The sequence below is a fragment of the Podarcis raffonei genome, chromosome 4 (genome assembly GCF_027172205.1).
Source record: "Podarcis raffonei isolate rPodRaf1 chromosome 4, rPodRaf1.pri, whole genome shotgun sequence".
In the NCBI taxonomy this organism is placed as follows: Eukaryota; Metazoa; Chordata; class Lepidosauria; order Squamata; family Lacertidae; genus Podarcis; species Podarcis raffonei.
In genome coordinates this window covers 19,367,982-19,376,800 of record NC_070605.1, presented here as the reverse complement: position 1 = coordinate 19,376,800, position 8,819 = coordinate 19,367,982, and the positions used below count along the sequence as shown (strand labels likewise).

Here is an 8,819-nt window from a genome sequence, read left to right as displayed (position 1 = left end):
CTTTTAAAAGTAGGATAGTTGTTTATTTCCTTGACATCTGATGGGAGAGCATTCCACAGGGCAGGCACCACTACCGAGAAGGCCCTCTGCCTGGTTCACTGTAACCTCACTTCTCACAATGAAGGAACCGCCAGAAGGCCCTCAGAGCTGGACCTCAGTGTCTAGGCTGAATGATGGGGGTGGAGATGCTCCTTCAGTATGCAACTGTCAGGTATGGTGCAAGAATGGCATGGGCTATCCAGCTGCCAGTTAGCTACGGAGGTAAGGTCAATGTGTGTCAAGGCTTGAGTCAGCAGGAAAAAACAATATATCACCTGAAGTTGGGAGCTGTAGTGGTCTCAGCAAGTTTTCCTAGGTGGCCTTGCCGGACGATGCAGTTGTGAGGACTGAAGACCCCACACCTCTCTAAGGCTCTTCCTCTCCCTGGTTTCCCCCTTGCAGTCTCAAACTGCATCTGCACACAATCTCTGTTTTGCTCTTTTCGTTTCTTAGCACGGAGTCCAGGGGGAAAAGAGCTGGTCGCAGCAGGAGGGGGAGATTCCCTGGATTTTTCAGCAGCCTCTTTATCCCCGTCCTTGCCAGCCTCTGCTTCAGCCTCCGAGTCTGAAGTGCTCTCTGCCACAGACTCCTCCTGCTCATTAAAGCCTGTTGCCCCGGCAATGGGACAACATCATCCACTGCACCTGCTAGAAGCCACAGGAGGGGAGAGGGCTCTTGTGCTCGGGTTCTGCTTGCTGGTTTCCTACAGGCATCCGATTGGCCGCTATGAGAATAGGATGCTGGGCTAGATGGGCCATTGGCCTGATCTTCTTACATTCATCAGCCCTACCTCTGTGCAATTCTCCTTATGCTCTTGTTCTGCTGCTCTGAGACATGAGCAACACTGGCCTCACTTTCTGCTCTCTCCAGCCACCCATTCCATACAAATCAGAAATAATTCTGTTAAGGCCAACAGAGTTATGTCCACATTCCTGGATCCTTTCAGTGTTCTGCTCAAGGGGCCCCTTGTGGAAATGGGTGTCGACAAAGAGAACATTTGTCAGCTGCATGGATATCATTAACGACAGATCGTTCAGCTCAATCCATTTTTTGACTTCCCGTGTTCGACTCATGGTCGGAATTTCTATTGTTCTAACGTCTGTCAGGTTTCATCTGCTGAAGAATTGCTCAGGGATTTATTTTATGTTTTTTTTTTAAAAAAAGCTTTTATTAAATTTAAAAGCAATAGCAGCAAGCAATTTACAGACCACATAAATATGCACGCAACCCAAACAAATTGCAAATATTTGCTTAATGGAGGGAGAATAGCTACCATAAATTATGCAAATGTGTATAATTGGGTCAGTTAGAAAGCTAACTAACTAGATAAATAGCGTCATTTATTCTGGACAAAGAACATAGACTATGTAGATGAAGGATGTAGGGTTCCTATACACAGAATTACAATGATCTTCTCAGTTAATTATCAGATGTAGAAATCAGTTAGAGCAGCAGCAAAAGAACTCAGCATCTGGAGGGTAGGAAGCCATATCCAAAAAATGGCTCCGAGTGTGTTCTCCGATCCAGAGACCCTGAGGTCAGTTGCTGGCTATACAGGATGCAGAGATGGGTAGAATCTACACACACATTTAAAAAACGCTGTGAAAATGCTTTTTTAAAAAAATGTTTTGAAAAATACATTGAATTTGGCATAGCTCACTGTCGCCATCTAGTGTCACATTTGTATATTGCACTTTCCAAACCCAGCCAATAGGGGGCCAGCATTGCATCTCCCCAGTCCCCTCTTGTGCCCAAAGAACGCTCCAAGGTGTGATCGCTGGAATTCTCCCCTATAGTCACATTCTGAAAAGGGCACTGGGTTTTTTTTCCCCCTGTTTGCTATCTTTACTTTATAGAGGATGGTGCTCGGGGTTAGTGGGATTTTTCTATGCCACTTTATGGTCAGATTATGCCCTGGTAAGGTTTAGACTGACGGTGATCCTGTTCTTCTGCAGATAGGGGCTATTAAGGGATTCTAGGTTACAAATGCTTGGGGAAACTCAGCCAGGTGGGTGGGGTATAAATAATAAATTATTATTATTATTATTATTATTATTATTATTATTATTATTATTATTATTATTATTCTCTTGTCAGCTAACCTGGCAGCCATATTAAGCTTTCCTTCAAATTCCAGCATTGGGTTTCTAATCCGCGTTCATACAGCATTATCCAAAATGTGCAGGAATCCCGTACTTAGTTATAAAATACTTCCGTTCATTGTGTTGTTTCTCAAACCAGCCTCACACTAATTTGTCTCTAGCCTTCGCATAGGGTAAAGGCGATTCCTGCCCTGTCATTGCTCCCTTGTGTGCACACAAACAGGAATGAATCTGACAATATTGAAGCTGTGCCGATTTATTTTATTTCTAACCTGCCATTCTTTGTGCCACAAGACATACACAACTCTACAAGAACAAAGGTGGCTGCCGTGACTGTAACAACTACCATGGGATCTGCCTGTTGAGTACTGGTAAGGAAGGGTTTTGCCCGTCTAGTTCTCAACATGTTACTGTCACTCAGGGTCCAGCCCGATTCCCAATGCGGCTGTAATAAGCACCATGAGTGTTTGCAGGAGCCAGGCCCTGAGCACTGCAAGTGTTTGGAGGAACCAGGCCCTTGCTGTGTTTGCCTCGGGGGAAGCAGGTGCAGGCCAGCAGGCGTGATCAGAGGACGGTTGTATCTGTCGGGATCTCCACCTGGCCAAGCTGATAAAGCTCATTTTCCTCCGGCTGAGTCCTTTGGAATCGCCTCCGATGATAATTAACGACCAGAGCCTTTGATGAGGCCTCAGGCACATTCCCGTTCAGCAGAGTTTCCAGCACAGGGAAGTGATGAGATTTATGGCTACATCGCTATGCTTTATTTCTTACTACGCAGACAGCAAAGAAATATACATCCTCTCTCTGTGAAAGCAGAGAGCAACTGAAACAAACAAAGAAACAGGAAACCAGTGACGTCACATCCGTCTCCCATCTCCCGTGAGACTTCCAACAGCCTGGACTGCCTCTGGAATGTAAATAGAGCCTTGTGACTCTAAGCAGCTGCACAGTGGCAAAACAGAAACTAACAGTATCAATCACCTGGTTGGCAAGCTCAGGAGGACTATATAAGGCCTGCATTTCCCCCTGAGTCTTTGCAACAGCAATGTGGTTTCATGCCATGCTGTAGGCCAGTGCCAGTTCCCCATCCCCCGTTATTCTGCATCCTGGCATCCATTGGACTTGCTCCTGACTGTGGACCCGCCAATTGGACTGCTGCCAACCCTGGTCTCACCATGTCGGTCCCTGACTCACTCTGCCCATACCCTGAATCGTGACAGCGGCTTTAAAGTTCAGAGGTCAGCAGAGCAGGTTCTACAAGACCTAAATCACTCTAAGGGCCATTTTTCTGCTTTACTAGCTTGGGAAAGGGCACATCGCCACCAAGGAAAAGAAGTTTTATTTCCATTTGAACCCAGCGTTTCTTTTTTCACCCGTTCTCTGTTAAAACCCCATTTCTGCACCACCAATGTTCTCATTGGCCTCTATTAGCACATCTGTTTCACAAACCCCAGTCTCTGAGCAGCGAGACTTTAGGGGTGCCAGGGTTCCCTGGGAATGAAGGTCTGAAACCATAGAGCTCAAACGGGAGAGAAGAGGAACAGACCAGGAAACCCCCACACTCCTCCATCAAAGGTAGAAATGGGTGGCAAACAGGGAGCATTTGGAATTAATTCTCCAAGGAAGAGCTGCAGTAATCAGGGAGGCATCTTCAATTGGTCCACGGGCTTCATGTTGCACAGGAATGCGTTAGAAGATCCAAAAGGGGGAAATGTTGCGCGAGTGAATGATGGTTCAGCCTGTCACATTTCCAGATGATAAAGGTGGCAGGTTTCTTCATCAAGGAAAATATTGTCCCAGGCCAGTATTTTCCAGGCGGCTCCGAGGCTCCATAAATAAAACCTATAAATAAAGTCTACATGGTAGAGAGGCAGAAAGACATTAAAGCACAGGCCTGCTGATCTCTTTTCATCCCAAGAGATGTTCACGTTTCCTCATCATCTCCCTACCTGGAGTGAGAGATGAGTAATATTTTTTTCCCCTGCTTTAAGTATAGCGCAACTTCTGGTACACCAAAAGGAATCCGGTACTGCCCCTATTGCCCAACTTCCAGAACACGCACTCAGAAAACTGGGTCTTCCCAATCGGACGACTGGTGGAAGGTAATGACTTCCTAAAAATCACTGCAACCCCCCCTCCCCGCCCACATGAACAGGGATGCTGTGCGTAAGAGAAACATGGTGGACAAGCAGTGGCAAGAACAGGCCCATCTGCTTCATCCAACCAAGTCTCTGTTACACATGCCAGGTCAAGTCCTCCATCCATGATCAAGTCGCGGATGACAGAGGTCTTGTGAATCGTTGACCTGACATTGCATAGCAGCACCTTCAGGTCATGTGTGTCTCCCTTGTTGATTCCAGTATTTCCAGTCAAAGCCAGACTCAGAGGCAGGGATAGTCTTCAAACTATGGCTAAACCTGCCTCCTTGGTAATGACATGGTCTAGTCTTAGCGTAACTCCTCCTCCTACCAATGATCACTGAGATTGGGTGTCCTAGCACACACACACCCCCATGGAACCTGCCCCATCCATTCTGTTGGCTGGGGCCCACTCCCAGGCAGCCCTGACCCTCTCCCAGGGCCGGATTTAGGTTTGATGAGGCCCTAAGCTACTGAAGGTAATGGAGCCCTTTATATGTCCAGCTGTCCTTTGTCAACAACAAATTGTCCCTGTTTTTTGTGTTGAATATATGCTATATGGTAATTTATGGACCTACAGTGGTACCTCGGGTTACATACGCTTCAGGTTACATACGCTTCAGGTTACAGACTCCACTAACCCAGAAATATTACCTCGGGTTAAGAACTTTGCTTCAGGATGAGAACAGATATTGTGCTCCGGCGGCGTGGCAGCAGCAGCAGGAGGCCCCATTAGCTAAAGTGGTGCTTCAGGTTAAGAACAGTTTCAGGTTAAGAACGGACCTCCGGAACTAATTAAGTACTTAACCCGAGGTACCACTGTAATAGGTATCTAAAGCCACTTGTACATAACAAAATATGTATTTTATCAAAGCAATTGTTGAACTGAAATACAATTAAGAAGAAGTATATTAATAGCGAAATAATTATTGAGCTCTAACTGTATGTAGGTTTTATTTTTAAATGTCACTACAGGTGTGTTTGCATATTACGCTGAATACAGGTGCAAGTGGTCTCTACATAAGTACAGTCATACCTTGCAACTCAAATGTTTTGGCTCCCAAACACCGCAAATCCAGAAGTGAGTGTTCCAGTTTGCGAACATTCTTTGGAAGCCGAACATTCTTTGGAAGTCCGACGTGGCTTCCCCAGCTTCTAATTGAGTGTAGGAAGCTCCTGCAGCCAATCGGAAGCGGTGCCTTGGTTGTCTAAGGTTTTCAGAAGTCAAACGGACTTCCAGAACGGATACCCTTCGAAAACCAAGGTACAACTGCACAATTGTTTGTGTAAAATAGTGTACACTTTTTGGAACAATTGCATGCAGAAGGTTCATATGCTGTTTGTCCAGAAGGCATTTTGTGTGACCCATGAGAGCAGGAGGGCGGGGACAAGATTGTACAATGGTGATGGGATAAAATCAGGCCAAATCTGTATTGACAGCAGCAGGCAGGGTAAGAGTTGGCATGGCATTGGGGTCCCAGGACCAGCTCATAATTCTACAAGCCCCATTTGATGGAATGGATCAGCTGGGTTTGGACCAACCCAAACCTGTTCCATGGGAGTTGGCCAGTGTTGAACCTTGCCATGGTACAAGTCAAGCAAGGTCTCGCTGGGTGACCAGGGTGCAGATTCCTACCAGGCCCCAACATGGAGTTTGTGGGTGCCATGCTCAATTGTCCTCTCACGCCCCTCTTGGGGGTCAGGCTATACTATGTTGATCCTGCCCAATGCCATTTTTGCCCTCATACAAACAACGTCCTTCTGCCTAACGAAGGAAGGCCATAATTTCACTGAAAGGCGGAAAAACCACAACCAGGTGCCAATCCTGGGCTCATGGGACAACTTTTTCCTATGAGCCCACCACACAGACGAGATACTGGGCAAAACCTTGCCCTGTATTTTGCTGCTATCAGTGGGCCACTGTGCCACCGGGCAAAGGCACCCCACATTTATTGGGCATGTTAGATGCAGATAACACATCTAACAGCTCAACTGGGCACCCAGACCATACACTTGTTGACTGCCTTGTGTGAACACCTTTTCTGTGTGACACAAGCCTGACAAGGAAGCCAAACATTAAGAGACAAAAGAGAAAACAGCCTGCTACTAGACCAATGGAAGCAGACCACATAAGCAAAGACCAGCTATTCAATCTGTAAACATTTATGGAAGGGGAAAGACAAAGCAGCACAGCTAGTGACAGCAGACCTTTGCAGATAAGAGCAGAAACGAGTGGTTGACTGATTTGTCGCATCAAATGCTGTGCCAGAAGGGTGGGCCCAGTTTAACCTGCTGTGCATCTTTATTGCAGGAAGTAAACAGCAATGAAAGCAAAGCAGGAGACGCCTGCTAGACAGCATCAGTTGATGGGGCTTTGTTATTCCGCTCGTTCGCAAAGCAGCCTTACTTTTTTATCACTATCGCTGAACTGTTGGAACAAAACAGGACTTTTCAAATCTGTTTCTGTAGCACCCTGCTTGTGGTTAACGCTTAGCTGGAATGAAATATTCAACACAGCAATAGAGAAATTAAAATAATAATTTATTTGTCAGACAAATAAATGAGAGACACAGTGGTATATGGTTACCAAAGCTCTGCCCACTCCAGCCCTGATGGTCAGCACTTATATTCCCTCAGCCCAGCCCCCTTGCTCCTCCTTTGGCTGCCTCTGTCCAATCAGCCTGGTTGAAATTCCTATTGGCTGTTTGCTAGAACCAATCATAAAAGATACACCCATTTCCTATTACCTTTTATGGGAGACAAAGAGCTATATTTCCTTCTATCTATAAATGGCAAATAAATAGTCATATATCTTACATTTGCCTCAACAAGGCACCTTAATTACCAGCTCACCTCTTGCCCTCCTTGCCCTATTGCCCTCCAAAACAGATGGCTAATGGTTTTAAATTTTTATTTTAAACAGAGGTCAGAGATCTTGGGTTCACATTCTCACGCATCATCAATGAAAGATCTCCTTCTTTGGAGGTCTTTAAGCAGAGGCCTGACAACCATATGTCAGGAGTGCTCTGATGGTGTTTCCTGCTTGGCAGGGGGCTGGGCTCGATGGCCCCTGTGGTCTCTTCCAACTATATGATTCTATGATTCTATGAAATAAGAATCTAACATAAGAATCTAACATTTCTTACTTTCTAAATCCTTTGCATAATTACATTTAAGCCAATATATTTCATACATTAACATATATAGCTTTTTAGAAGGAAACTTAGTAAGAACACTTTCCAAAGCAACCCCCCTTTTCCTGGCCAACTGCTTTTTCTAAAAGCAACTTCTTCAATTTATCCTTTAACCTTTGGCTCAAGTCTCTAATGGAAGACACATGGTATTATTATTTGTTAAACAATGAGTGCTTTTGCAACTTGATTGTATTCTGTAATTTGTATGGTCAGTGTGACCTTTTGCTCCCAGCCTGTAATTTTCTTTTTACAACTTTGAGAATTTTGGCTCCTGCTATAAATCAGGGGGCCCTTGTCCAGGAAGATAAACATATGCCAAACCCAGCTGGTCTTCTGTCTGGCATGAGAGATACAAACATTTGCAAATATATTTTTTAAGCTCATTTTAAAATACAGATCTTGATCTGATCCCTCATTTCAGGTCAAGCAGCTGAATTGATACTGATAACAGAGAAGAGAACACAGCAGCCTGATTCCCTCTCAGTCAGTAGAAACTACTGAAATTGTGGGAGTCATAAAGCCATGGCAGAGGCTTGTAATACTGCAGGGTGCCTCCTGACCTCGGTGACCAGCACTCTGTGCCTGGCAGTGTATAGAATGTATTGACCTTATATGGAGTTGTGTTTCCTCTGGGCAGTGGTTACCTTATATGGTGATGGGTGTAGTAAAAGCCATGACCGGATGGTGTAACGTGAGACATTGGCAGACCGGCCATGCAGGCAGAGGGGAAAAAAGGATAATAAAATCGGAGGAGAGTAAGAAGAAGGAGCTGCTCCATCCTGACAATATTGCTGACTCTCTGTGTCTTTTTTCTATGCTAAGCACCATTTAATGACGGCTGGACGTCATGAAATTTTATGCAAAATAAATACATACCTTGTTTCATGGAGGGGGTCGCTTTCCCGAGTCCTCCCTCCAAGCTTCTAATAACTCACACATAGGCACCAAACGGTCTTCTCTGGCATCAAACGTCAGTCTAATCTACAGCATGTTCCCTCCCTCCCTCAGCAGGTTAACTCAAAGATTTATATGGGCTGAGGAGGGATGCTGGCAGCCCCATCATCTGTTCCCACTTTGGGGACTAATTGTTAACACCTGTCTGAGGGGCCCCACCCAGCGATACTTGCTTACAGAATCGCTCCTTCATGACACCTTGTGCTGAAGATTTGTGTACAGCCATACCTTGGTTCTAGAACAGAATGCATTCTAGGAGTCTGTTCGACTCCCAGAACTGTTCGAAAACCAAGACGAGGCTTCCAATTGGTTGCAGGAGCGTCCTACAGCCAATCAGAAACCGTGCTGGACATTCAACTTCAGAAAATTGTTTGAAAACCGGAACACTCACT

General features: G+C 45.4%; 1 long non-coding RNA gene across 1 annotated transcript; it reads right to left on the bottom strand.

Moving 5' to 3' along the window:
- Positions 1-2,381: 2,381 nt before the first annotated feature.
- Positions 2,382-8,580, bottom strand: LOC128412574 (uncharacterized). Its single transcript, XR_008330110.1, has 2 exons — positions 8,350-8,580; positions 2,382-3,983 (listed from the first exon to the last, which is right to left on the bottom strand). It is a non-coding gene; the product is annotated as an uncharacterized LOC128412574 (long non-coding RNA).
- Between the last annotated feature and the right edge of the window lie 239 nt (positions 8,581-8,819).